Here is a 13,954-nt window from a genome sequence, read left to right as displayed (position 1 = left end):
TCAAGATTCTGCTGCAAGGCATTCAGATGTGTTTGTTAATTTAGCATTAACTCTGCAGCTATAAATCAGACATCCAACCATACTTTTGGCAAATAGATTAGCAATTTCTGTCGAGCATTTAATTCTCAGACAAGGACGACGAACTGAGCTACTACTCACAAGTTATTTGCTCCCTGCGGCACAAATAAACATAAAAGCTCTGATAGTTTTAACTGTCATTTTAACATAGCCAAGAAAAATTCGAGTTGTGTTTTGTCTCATTCACGCATTTTTGTGTAATCCTGCATTATCAGTCTACATTTCCTAAGCTCAAAATGCTCTGTTCCACCTTGTGATGTCATGTTAACAGTTACCTTTAAACTTTTGCTTAGCAGAGTTTCGACAGTCCAGGGTTAAAATTATTGAAACACAACTAAACACAATTCCTGGTCTGTTTTTAATGGAGGAACAACAGAAAATAGTGTAATATGGGTAAAAAAAACAAAAAACAAAACATTAAAAGCTCAAAAATATTGTATGACATGACATTAACGGTCAACCATTTATTTTAAAAGAATAACACCCAATAACAAAAACAGAAAAATATTTCACTAAACAAATATTTCCCAGAGAAATTGCAGTTCAAGGTTCTGAATGTACCTTTGTTTTGACCTGCAGAACCCTATGTTTTCATCTCATGAAAAAAACATGGCAACATTTTGCAATACAAATAAAAAAACACTGTTTTTGTTTTTTTGCTGTTTGGAAAAGTGACGGAGGAGTAGGTCTGATTCCTATTCCAGCAGCACGCATCGTGTCCGGTCACAGTAAACACATGTCTGTCTGTTTGCCATGTTCCAGTGAGCCAGACATCACCACCACCAAACTAAAGTGACACTGACGGACACAGCACAGGATAATCCTGCATATACTACACTTTCAGGCAGTGATGGATGAAGTGCTCAATTTTGTTACTTAAAGGTGCATTGTGTAACTTTTTGGGTGGAGGGTCTGTCAAGAGCTTTGTCTGAAATATTTCACATTATGGTTTTAAACCTTTCTGTCTTCATGGAGACTAAACCAGACCAAATTACAGGTCATATCTATGGAGAGGCCACTCCGCTCACAGTGTGAATGCCTGTTTTTCTAGGTATTTCTGAGCTGTAAAACCACCTGTAATTGAATAAAAGTAAGGTAGAGTTGTTTAATGCCATACTGTGGAACATTCCAGGCAGAGCAATGGCATTTTCATAGAAACAAGCAGGTGACGAACCCCCAACAAAATTAGACAGTGCACTTTTGAAGTAAAAGTACAGATAGAGAGGCAAAGATGACTCAAGTAAAAGTAAAAGTATCAAATAAAATAAATAATTAAAATAAAATAATAAAATACAGTAAAGTAGTTTAGTGAAGTAGTTGTTTAAAAAATTTACTTTAAGAGCAAAAAGTAAGTAATTTGCTGAGATTTTTCAAAAATTGAAGTGTCAAATATAGTTATTTTGTTAAAGAACTTAGCCGACTTTTAGTGATTCAACGGATTTCTTAAATTTTCTAGCTGATTTTCTAACTGGTTTGCTCAAAGTTGGGACGTTAACTCAAATAATGCATTTCAGCAGGCCTCAAACCATAAAGAAAAGTATTTTTTACTTTTCAGTCCAGATCTTAAAAGTAGTGGAGTAGAAATTGCAGATACATGCTCTCAAATATAGTGAAATAAAAGTAAAACCTATCCACTGTAAAATGTATTTAAGTAAAGTACAGATACTTAGAAATTGTATTGTACTTTTACTTTTGTACTTTGTTCCACCACTGCTTTCAAGCATTCATTTTTACATTTATGCATTTGGGATGCTTATACAGGCAGTTATTTTTAGACCTTAGGAGTCTTGAGTTAGATTGATCTCATTAGAATGTGCAAAGTAATAAGGCTGACTGTGAAAATAGAAAGTCTGTTTTTGAAGACGGTGATGACTAAGGAAAACAAAATTACAACAGCAGTCACCTCACTGGATGTCGCAATAATATATGAAAAGTTGAAAATGTAAAAAGCAAGAAGATGGATGAATAATGGTGGTGAACCCTACACTGGAAATGTTACATATTGCACCTTTAAAGAGGGAGTATTTTGCTAAAATTACTTTTTGGAGCTTTCTACCATGTTATAATGTTGTACCTTCATCACTGCTCAGCCCATAAGTCTACATCACCCATCCCATGTAGCATTTTTTTCATACTTTTACAGAAGCAGGATACAAAACAATACAACTACAACTTCATGAACCTGATGCAATGTGCAGTAGTTTCATTAGTGGCATGCATGCCGATTGTGTTACATCAGTTTATAAGAGTACATGGCTGGCGGGTGTGATTCCAGGTCCCACAGATGAATGCTATTGTTGTGTCCTTGAGCAAGACACTTAATCCACCTCGCCCCCAGTGTCTGCGTACACTGGTGTATGAATGTGTGTGTGGTTCCTTGTTGTGAAGCACTGTATAAAAATATGAACATATACATATAGTGTGCTGAAGGGGGAGTGGTTTAGCATGGAGAGCAAAGAGGGGAGACTCAAAAACTGAAACGAAACCAATTAAATAATACCAACTAATACCCCATAGAAGTGTAGTAACCCCTCTTTAAATTTGAAGTACTGTTTCATAACCTTCTTGAAGCTTTAAGGACAGAACCTACACCCCAATGGTCCCACTACCCTCTTTTCTCACATTTAAATGAGATTTTTGTACACAAACCCATAACTCCCATGCTCACCTTCAGCCCTAACCTTAACTATAATCTCAAAACCAGCCCCTAACCTTAACCCTACAATAAAGACTACTAAATACCTCTCCACACATATGATCTGTAGCTTAGTCTGGTTTGGTCTCCATGAAAATAAAAAGGTTTAATGCCATAATGTGACCACTATACTGACTACTATAGGAACTGAAAAAAATGATGCAAGATGTTCCTGACCTGAAAGACACAATAATTAGCACGTTGGTTTGTTGTTGAATTAGAAAGAGCCAACATTAGAAAGAGCCAGCCCTGGCTGATCGTAATAACATGGGTACTTATTACAGACATTATGATGTATGTTGTTTGCCAAAGTCATTCAAACAGAATCAAACTGCACATACGAGTAAAAGGTCAATACGTGGGCTTCTACAACCTCAGTCAACGACAGCATTACAAAGATTAATCTGCTATCGTGCATTTTTAAAGTGTGTTATGTTAGCTTTAATTTTCATTTTAAGCGTCCATATTACACTGTTTTCTGATTTATGTTATAATGTTATTTCCTCATAACAAACATACGTGGAGTTGTGTTTTGTTTCATTCACACGTTTAACACATAAACCTGAATATTTAGGCTCTTCTCTCAAACAGAAAACTCTCTGTTCTACTGTGTTTTTTAACTCCATGCACCTTCACTAGAATTATTTGGATAATATCAGCCCTGGAATTGACACTGTTTGCTGAACTAAAGGTAAAAGGTAGTGATTAACTTGAAAACTACTACTAGGTGGAACACAGCATTTTAAGTTTTGGAGATGTGGATAAACTAATAATAAAGGGTTATTCAAGCGTGTGAATGAAACAAAACACAATTCCAGGTAAGTATTTGATGAAGTAACAACATTCTAACATGTCTTGAAGCTCACAAGAGTTGATTTAACTTAATATACAATCTTTAAAAATGCTCGAATCAACCTCTGCTGGCATAGCCTGATTCATTAGCTGACCTCGCAGGATTTGTTCACTAAACGGTCGCTGCTGTTTGGTCGTGATGTATGTAATGCGCCGCTAACGGGGCTAACTGGAGAGAAATGAAATTGAGCGGAGGCACTAGGTGGTGCCAGAACAATGTTTTGTAATCAATGCAATTCAAACACTGAAATGATAATAAACACATACAACAGATTAATGTCATGCCATAATTGGGAACATTTCAGACAAAGCAACAACATCTCCATGGAGACAAGCAGATGGCAGACTCACCTGAAAAGTTACACAAAAAAACATTTAATTATGAAAAAAATGGTTAGTATGTTTATTCGTATGTTTAGTTAGTCGTTGCATAGTTAAAGGTACACTGTGTAACTTTTCTGGTGCAGAATCCATCAAAAGCTTTTTTCCATGATGTTATTGCTTTGTCTGGAATGTTTGACAGTAAAGTATTAAACTTTTCTATCTTCATGAAAACTAAACCAGGCCAAGTTACAGGTCAAATCTGTGGAGAGGCAAGCCTGCTCACAGTCAGAAAGCCTGTTTTCCTAAATATTTTTCACCCATTAAACCACTTGTAATTTAATAAATGTAAGGCAGAACTGTTAAACATCATACTGTGGAATATTCCAGGCAAAGCAATGACAGATCCTCCACAATAAAAGTTACACAGTGCAACTTTAAGCGCAATTTCAACATCTACTTTAGGACTGACCACTTATGAAGGTACATGTTAAAGTCCTGGGTTTTCCGTGGTCCTGCATGACTCTGAGCCTATCTTACAATCTCCTGACCAAACAGACAGTGGCTCCAGCACGGCGGGCAAGTTCACCTCAGCAGGCGCCACTATTCCCCTGATCGAGGGCACTGAACCCGCAACTGTCCCCTGACCCCCTCCCTCTCCTTTCATGCTACTCTAGTGGAACCATAACAGACTGGAGGCAACATCACAAACCTCCACCCAAGCTCACATGTTAAACGCCTATGTTTATGTTTCGGTTCAAGGCGTTTGAGTGTCCATCATGTTATATAATGTATTGAACTTGTACACAAATAATGGAAAGGACATGGAGTGATGGTAGGTGCTGCTGGACTTGTGGCAACGGGGTGACAGCTAGAGGCAGTGTGGAGCAATTTACAGATTTACAGTTCACAATATGTTGGAGTAGCTGATTCCTGTATTCACAGTATTGCTATAAACATATATTTGGATATGGTTCAAGGTGCATTGTGTCTGATATGTTTCACAGTATGGCATCAAAACTTTCTATCATCATGGAGACCAAACCAAGCCAAGTTACAGGTTAGATCTGTGTTGAGGCAACCCCGCTCACAGCCAGAATATATATTTTTCTCAGTGTTTTTGAGCTATAAAGCCACCTGTAATTGAATACATGCAAGGTAGATCTGTTTAATGTCATATTGTGGAACTTTAGAAGCATTATAAAGCTACCTTTAAAATAATAGCACAGAAATGCATACAAGAATCCCTTTGGACACATGTATTGTAAGGTCAAAACAAATGTTATGTCAAAATCCTATTAATTTGACCAGGCTTTGGAGCGACACAAAGAGAACACCAGCTTGTTACTGTGTTTAAAATTACAGGTTAGACTACTCAATGAAATAAATCTAATTAACATTGTTATATTGAAGATTTTACACCAAGAAAATACAATATTTTTTGAGTTGCAAAGCATAGACGTAATTCTTACCCAACAACCATAATGTACCTAGTCAGGCTGGTGCCACCTAGTGCCTCCACTCAATGTAATTTCTCTCCAGCGACTAGGTCAAGAATCGGAATACACTAGACAGTTCGCAAAATGCCCGGAAGTGTGAGTTTGGGCACCAGCCAATCAGCAAAGAGCCATACATTCTGTGTTGGCAACGATTCAGGATTGAGGATTTAAAGCCGGAACAAAGAGAATGCTTCGTGAATTTTATCAAGGGGAAAGACGTTATTGTCCTTCTTCCTATGGGATTTGGGAAAAGCTTAATATACCAATTAGCCCCATTAGCGGCACATTACATATGTCACAACCAAATAGCAGCGACCGGTTAAATAAAAAAAGTACCCGCCTACCGTTGAGCGAACGAATTCTAATGCTGCAAGGTCAGACGGTTTCCACAAAATGAAACTGGCTGACGAATCAGGCTACCAACCATAATCTGCACAATAGTTATGATTAGACTAGTACGAATAAATGACAGTACTTTTATTTTGTTAAATGAATGTTCTAATTGTCACAAAAATATGCTCATTTCAGTGTAAACTGCCCTTGTATTTTGAATGGATTTTTTTATGTTGATGCCATAGGTATAGAGGTATTCCATTTCACAACTCGCCGCTATTTCTTATATCTTTGTATTTTTCTGCATCTCTTTATTCCACAAACAGCAACTTAACTTATGCAAAACAACAGGTACTAACTCAGCAAACCAAGTCATAATTAGAAAAAACTCAAAACCAGCCATAAGCATTTACATGTGCATTGTGTAATTTTTTTCTGTCCATCAAATGCTTTTCTCCACAAAGATGTTATTCCTTTGTCTGAAATATTTCACAGTGTGGTATTAAACATTTCTATCTTTATGAAGACCACATGAGACTAAGTTACAAGTCAGGTCTGTGGCAGAGCGACTCACTCACAGTTAGAATGCTTTTTTTCCAGGTATTTTTAAGCTATAAAACCACCTTTAATGTAAGGTAAAGCTGTTTAATGTCATACAGTGGAACATTCTAGGCAGAGCAATGACATATTCATAGAAAACAAGCAGGTGACTGACCCCCATCCAAAAAGTTACACATTGGAAATTACTAGTAAAACCTTTTGCTCTTACTCGATGAATAGTGCAAACTCTAAAACGATTTTGTATCAGTTGGCACACTACACAGTCACCATCTGATCTCTTTTACACACAGTAAAAAAAATACAATTGACCAGGACAAGCTGACGAAAAGTGGAGGGTCGATAAACCTTGGCTGAAGTGCATACTATGGTTGTGTCCTTGGGCAGTGCACTTCACCCGCACTCCATTCACAGTGAGTGGCTGTTCAGCGACCGGCATAAAAAAAGGCGACACAAGGAAGTCAAAAGATTAAAAAGACAGTACACATTTTTTCACAGAGCAAGATTACTTTTGCTCTAGCACAGATATTCTGTAAAAGCAGTGAAATGAGAGATAGTGTGTTTATTGTCTAAAAATCAGGAAGTGTGTGAGTTGTAGTTAGCATTATGGTGACAGCAAAAGTTCACTCTGGCCTCTGAAAGTTTTTGAAAAGCGCTTATAAATGAAATGGCTGTGAATAATATATTTGGACCACTGCAAATGGTTTAAAATGAATGAGTTCCACAAAGCCTGCGCGCTTCACTCTATGCAAGTCATTCTCCATGAAAATTATTCTAAACTGTTCTAATGGAAATACCAAGGCCCCAAGAGTTCATCATATTGGTGCAGATAATTAAAGGCGAGTAATAATAAAATATGTTACATTTTCTATTCTTTTGGACTAAAATTTATTTGAGAAGTTTAACACATCATTTCATTTTTATATCTACCTGAGAAAATGGAGCTAGTGTAAATTCAGCCTGGAAGACTTAAACATGTTCCCATCTACCTCGGCGCTTCTCTCGGTGTGTATCTAAAACGGAGAAAGTAGTAAAAAAACAAACTTACAAACTATACAAACTTTTGACAGGTGGTACCTCGGTGCTTCTCCAGAGTATACCTGTTCCTCAGCCTTCATCACCTCACTCCAAATCCTCTCCCCTGCTCGCCGCACGTCCTCCTGTCGAATCAACGCCCAGTCTGCCCAACTTAAACTCACACTGCAGATGCACTGCCACTGCTTTGTGCCACGCCCCTCCTCCTCCCCAGCGCCACCTCATCCCCTCATCCTCTCATCGTCCCTTCAGTCTCCTCGGCCTCACCTCTACCACCTCCAGTGCCTCTCCTACATGTCATCTAATCAGTCATGCCTTTCATCTTAATGTCTTTTACTGGAGTCTGAGCTCCAAGCTAACTCATTCAATAAAACTACTAATACTTTTCTTTTTGTGAGCCTCTCCGGGTTGAAATAGTATTATCAAGTAACAGCAGTCGTACTCACTCTGAGTAGCTCTAAGAATTGGTCAAATTAACAAAAGCAGTGGTTATTCTGACATTACAAGAAAGTTAACATGTTACTTGTACCTTAAGTTTTTATTTTAGAATGAATTCTCTATAATTTGGAACTGCCTGATTTGCACACAAGTTTATATTTTATCTATTAGGGTAAAATATGCAAATCAGACTTTACTTTTTGAGTTCAGGGTCCATGTGATGACAAGTTTCCAACTTACAGAGCAAATTGGTAAAAAATCTCTATGGAGACAAGCGGATAAATTACATTGTGCACCAAAAAGAATTACGCCAAATATGTAATAAGTATTTTTCATGCAGGTCAATGGTCATTCCTTTTTACTTCTTCAGCAACATTATGACCATTTTTGGCTCTTCCACCCTCGCCTGTCAATCATCTGTAGCTGTTCCCTTCAGTTGATGGTTTCTTTGAGATAAGCAAATACCACACAGCAGGTGTCTGCATCCTTTTAGGGCAGCGCTGGAGGGATGATGTTTCTATTTAATCGTTTTACATACATCAAGCTTTCAGAATCCTCATACACATTATTCACATCCAAACACCCATTTTACCCCTATCTGATATTTCTTGTTTGTGCGTGTAATTCTCTCTCTGAGCTAGAGCAATTTCATTTGATCCATGTCTTTGAGCAAAACCATCGCTTTGATTAGTGCAGGAGATGTGACGCTGTCTACATTTGAATAACAAACTTCAAGCGTCTGCTGAATCTCTGCTTACACATGTTTACACTGGCGCTCCCATTATGAGGGGCTGTGTACTTATTACAGGCAGACGGATGAGTCACAGGTAGAGAGGAGACATCGTGCGTGGGGAGAGATGAGATCCTTTCTGCTGGACTTTTTTCTCAGGACAAAGTGAGAGGAGCGGAGCATGGAGCGGACAATGGCGACTCCTCGCAGGGCTCCCCCACCGTTCCTCACCGCACAAAGGTAGAAGCAGGCCTCTACAGCAGATTGTGACGGCCAGCGGGGCTCCGATGGAAATCAGTCAGGCGTGGACGTTACAGCATGTGCCCAAACACTGAAATGAAAATACACTTTTCCATTGGACGGGGTTTTCGGTATGTGGCCCAGTATGTGGCTCCAGGCAAACAGTCGGACGGGGTTTTTACTCACAAGATGACAGGGAGTTTTACTGTTTAAAGCTGATTGTCTCTGTGATGTTCTTGCTTGGCCTGGAATGTTCCACAGTATGGCGTTAAATTTACGTCCATAGAGACAAGCGCGTGATGCCACTAGATTTAGACAAACTTTATTTGAACGACTGAAGGGAAATTATTTAAATGATTAGACCAAATTACAAGATAGATCTGTGGAGAGGTGACCCTACTGAGAGGTATTATCAGCTATTTAAACACCTGCAATGGAACAAATGTAAGTTTAAAGGTGTACCGCGTAACATTTCTAGTGTAGGGTCCACCACCTGCTTATCTCCAAGGAAATATATCACAAGAGAGACAAGCACGTTACAGCACTATGCCACATTACATATCAGATCTGTGGGAGTCACCCCTATTCCCAGACAGAATTATTGTATTTCTGAACAATAGAAACACCCGTAATGAATAAAATATAGATGGATATGTTTACAGTCAAACCATGGAATATTTCAGGCAAAGCAATAAAATCTCCATGGAGATAAACAGGGAGCAGACCCTCCACCAAAACGCTGCCCTACACTGTGGCAAATTACAGGAAAAGGAATAAAATCTCCATGGAGACAATCACTACATAACTAAGTTACTTAGTGCACTTAAAATAAAGACACTTTTGTCCTGAGGTCTTCAAGTCTCCTCAAACTGTCCTGACACAGAACCTGCTGATCTGACTTGACCAGACCTAATAATAATAATAATAGACCACATTGCTCAATGTGCTTAAACTTGAGGTTAAATACTAAATTGAACTGAAAATGGTATCATTGGCTCTCAGTAAATTTCTTTGACTGGCTGCTGTCAATGTGACACTTCGGACAGTCCGAGTGCGTATGTCCCTGTGAGGAGAGGTCAAAGGTCATTCACTTCAAACAGAAGCGGGACACACAGACGCCTGGCAGCCCGCCTGACTCATATAAGAACTGGACACTGGCAACAGCTCCATACAAACTTATAACTGATGTAAGCGGTAGGACTACGGAAAAAATGCAGATGCTGAAAAAGAATAAGAGCTCTCAAAATGTTTGTGTTTCACTGGAGCCAGGGCGAGTGTGAGTCAGGAAGACCTTATAATCTGAAGGTCAGCACTGCGATTGCATTTCTGTTGTTGTGTACTGAGGCAAGACACATCTTTCCTAAGTGTGAGATGTGCGTGATTGGAAAAAAACAGAATAGCTTTGAGCTTTACTTAGCAGACTGTGTAAATATTATTGCTAAAAAGTGGTATAATTTGTTTTTACTGGTTATTCATGCATACATTGTGTTCTGGTAGCAGCTGTTAAGAAAATTAGGATAAATTATCAACAGAAGTTCCTGCAGTGGCTTCACAAACTAAAATTACTTATGACAAAATGTTAGAAATCACCCTGGAGTAAAAAAAAAACACAAATAAATGAAAAAGTAAATCTTTTTTTTTTTTTTTTTTACACTTTTCGTGCTTTAGCATCTAATTGAATTGCCCTCTGATCTGTTTTCTTTTTTTTTCATAAGGGAGCTCATTGGTCATGTATCATTTACAAACAAAATCACACCCCCTCTTCTCATATTAACAGAGTTCAGTGCTTCGCTCATTGATTCTGTAGACTATTACAGGGCTACCCACAAGGATTTAATTAATTGCATCTTTATATCTAGTTTAATGATTGTAACGGCACCTAAATGAACAGTTCAGGGTAGTAGTGCACAGTATTGATACCGTTGGGGTGGCAACATAAATCAGCCTCTACTGGTCAGTGTTCAGCAGTACTTCACATGTTCATCAGCAATAATAGTCCCTTGGGAATGAAGACTAATAAATTAAGGACCACTCAATTCTTGTTCACTTGTTTTTAAGCTTTTGTGTGACTCCTTTAGGCCCCATACTTGACTGTCCAAAACCGACACTATTACAAAACACTTTTGCAAAAATAATGAACATTTCAGTGTTTTTATCCCAATCCAAATTTTTTTAGCAGCATTAATGCATAGCTCTTGGGACTTTGACCTCATAAGAAAAAGGTCAGAGTTTAAATTCCTGGCCCATAGTTTCTTCTGGAGGCTGTAGTTTCCCTGGTCCTGAAGGAGATCCATAGGCTCTGTGGCTGCACACTGCATTTACAGGTATAAGATATAAATTACAGATGAGAATTTTCTCCTTACAATAAATTAAGAATTTGATTAATTTACCACACTTTTCATTACATTATTTAGTCACTCCTGACATTCAGTCAAGTGAAGCTTCCTCTGTACTATAGCCAGAGCTGACTGACAAGTCAGTATGTTTCGAGGGTTCTGCTGCAGGGGCAGTGGACACCTGCGGACACATCTCCAATATCTTGATGCTAGGCTTGGTTAGGTCTACCTTTGCTGGAGGATTATACCTATTGATGCTGATGGGGCAAAGTGGGGAAGCCCAGAAGAGAAAACTGACTTGGACACTGGGAGAACATGTAAACTGTACACAGACAGGCCTGGAGGATCTGGGGATCAGACCCTGAGAGCTAACCACTCAGCCACTGTGACCGCTAGTCTGCAGCAACAGCATGTCTGACCACCAGTAGTCGCTCACACATAAAGATGAAGGTGAAAGTGTCTTGACCAAAGACACAACATCAGTATAGAAAGGCTGGTTTATAAGTTAGATACCATATATTAAAAATGCACCTACCATACCTTAGATGTGGGATATGTATCAAAAACTAATATCTCAATTGATGCTTGGGGCCAGAGAGACAAGCTGGTTCCTCCAACAGGCCAAATTACAGGTCATCTCTGTGGACAGGTGAGCACGGTAGAAACAAAAACACCTGTAATAGAATGCATGCAAACAGATAAGTTCATATCATACTGTGGAACAGTTCAGATGAACCCCCAACCACAAAAGTTACATAATACACCTTTCATGGCTGCCGTTTCCAGGACTATCTTTAACACCATTTTACAAGTCATTCTTATACAGTGCTACATTGAAGTGGCTGCCTCTTACACCCCACACAGAGCAGCATGGTGGTGGGCTCTGACTGTTGAACGTACTTGAGATCGGAGCAGCTCGTGACACATGGAGGTTCTGGAGCTGAAAGGCCCTGGAGGTGGGAGACACTTTAACAGGCTGCTCTGACTGACAGGTTAAACGCAGTCACTTCTCTGCGTGAGATCTGAGGGCGGAAAGACGCAAGTTTTAGTGCCATAGAATTAAAAAGTGAAGTGATTAAAAGAGTAGAGGGTCATTTGCAGCCTGCACATTCAAATGGAAACAGCAGAACAGAAGAAGTTAAAGGTGCTGCACTTGATTTTTACGGTTTTAAACGGGTTGCAGTGGTCCAGAGTTATTCCTTACTTACCTTAAAACAAATTAAAGGCACTGTACCTGACTCTGACAGTTTTAAAAATGTGAAAAACAGAGCTAGTTCATTTTAAACATTTTGCAATGGTCCAAAGTTCATCCTCACTTACTTTATGTATTCCTAATTATTCACAGAGTTTATAAGTAACAAAAAGCATGCTAACCACGCATATCCTGATCATAATAAATGCTCACAGTTTTCTATTGCGCTTTTCCACATTCAAGGCTCAAAATTCTTTACATCAAGGAACCATTCACCCACTCATACACTAGTGTACGCAGAGACTAGGGGTGAGGTGGGTTAAGTGTCTTGCCCACAATGACAGCATTCATCTGTGGGAGCTGAAATTGCACCGACAACCTGTGCGTAAGTGGATATGATTGCCCAGCCAATGATGTTTCTATTTAGAGCAGGATTTGAACCGCCAACCTTCACATTAGCGGACAGACACAACCAACTGAGCTGCTGTCACTATTATCTGACACTAAAAGGCTTTCCAATTGCACTGGACATATTCTGACCTGGAGAGCAGTTTATACAATAAATCTGTACTAGGGCAAGACACATTTTCTTCAAATACATAAGAAAAAAATCAAGTACAACGCCTTTAACAGATAAAAGTTGCATCAGGATTGCCTCAGCAGACCAGTCCTTCACTGCAGAGCTTTATGCCAGATGCCCTTCTTTCACAACAGCGCATTACTGTAACTAGAACGTGGATAGACACACAAATATTACGCAATAGATGAGGTTGAACCGGTTACTCTCTAGTTGATGGGCACAGGTTGCGCTCACCTTTGTACATACACTATATCAAGACTGGAACTAAATTAAGGGTGTGTGAAATGCTTTTCTCCATGGAGACGCTATTGCTTTGTCTGGAATGTTTTACAGTATGGCATTAAAGGCACAGTATGGAATTTTGGACATAGGACCTCATTTCCTAGTGAGCCAGAGTGTTGGAGACGTGTGGAGACACTTTTTAAGATATTCCATCCAGTCCTTGTATTTGCAGAGGTCACTGGTGCTAGGCTAGTGCATGTCAATGGCCATAGTTAGCCTGCCACTAAAAACACCACTTACCCACTCCACAAAACACCCGAAACAAATCTATTATCACACCAGACTGCTGATTTGAATGTCTGTGTCGATAGAATAATTTTAGAAGTAAAACCAAGCTTGCATTTGAAGGATTTATGTCTGAGCAGCAGCAGCAAGTCATACTTCCTGATAGAAAGCTTGACAGCGGCGGACTGATATATGAGAAAATAGTACCACAGATTGCGATGATTCATGCGATGCAAGGTTAGTTTTATTTCAAACATTATTTTTTCAGCACAGACATTTACACTGACAGTCTGGTGTAATACAGAAATTGCTTTGGGTGTTTTGTGGAGTGGGTAAGACTGTTTTTAGTGACAGGCCAACTATGGCCATTGACATGCACTAGCCTAGCACCAGCGAACCTCTGCAAATACAAGGACTGGATGGAATATTTTAAAAAGTGTCTCCACTCATCTCCAACACTCTAGGAAACACTAGGAAATGAGGCCCTATATCCAAAATTCCGAACTGTGCCTTTAAACCTTTCTATCTATATGGAGACCATATCAGCCCAAGTTACAGGT

The sequence above is a fragment of the Boleophthalmus pectinirostris genome, unplaced genomic scaffold (assembly GCF_026225935.1).
Source record: "Boleophthalmus pectinirostris isolate CB_2022bp ecotype Guang Dong unplaced genomic scaffold, ASM2622593v1 HiC_scaffold_6, whole genome shotgun sequence".
Classification (NCBI taxonomy): Eukaryota; Metazoa; Chordata; class Actinopteri; order Gobiiformes; family Gobiidae; genus Boleophthalmus; species Boleophthalmus pectinirostris.
The sequence above is the reverse complement of the archived record's forward strand: the minus strand, read 5'-3'. Positions refer to the sequence as shown.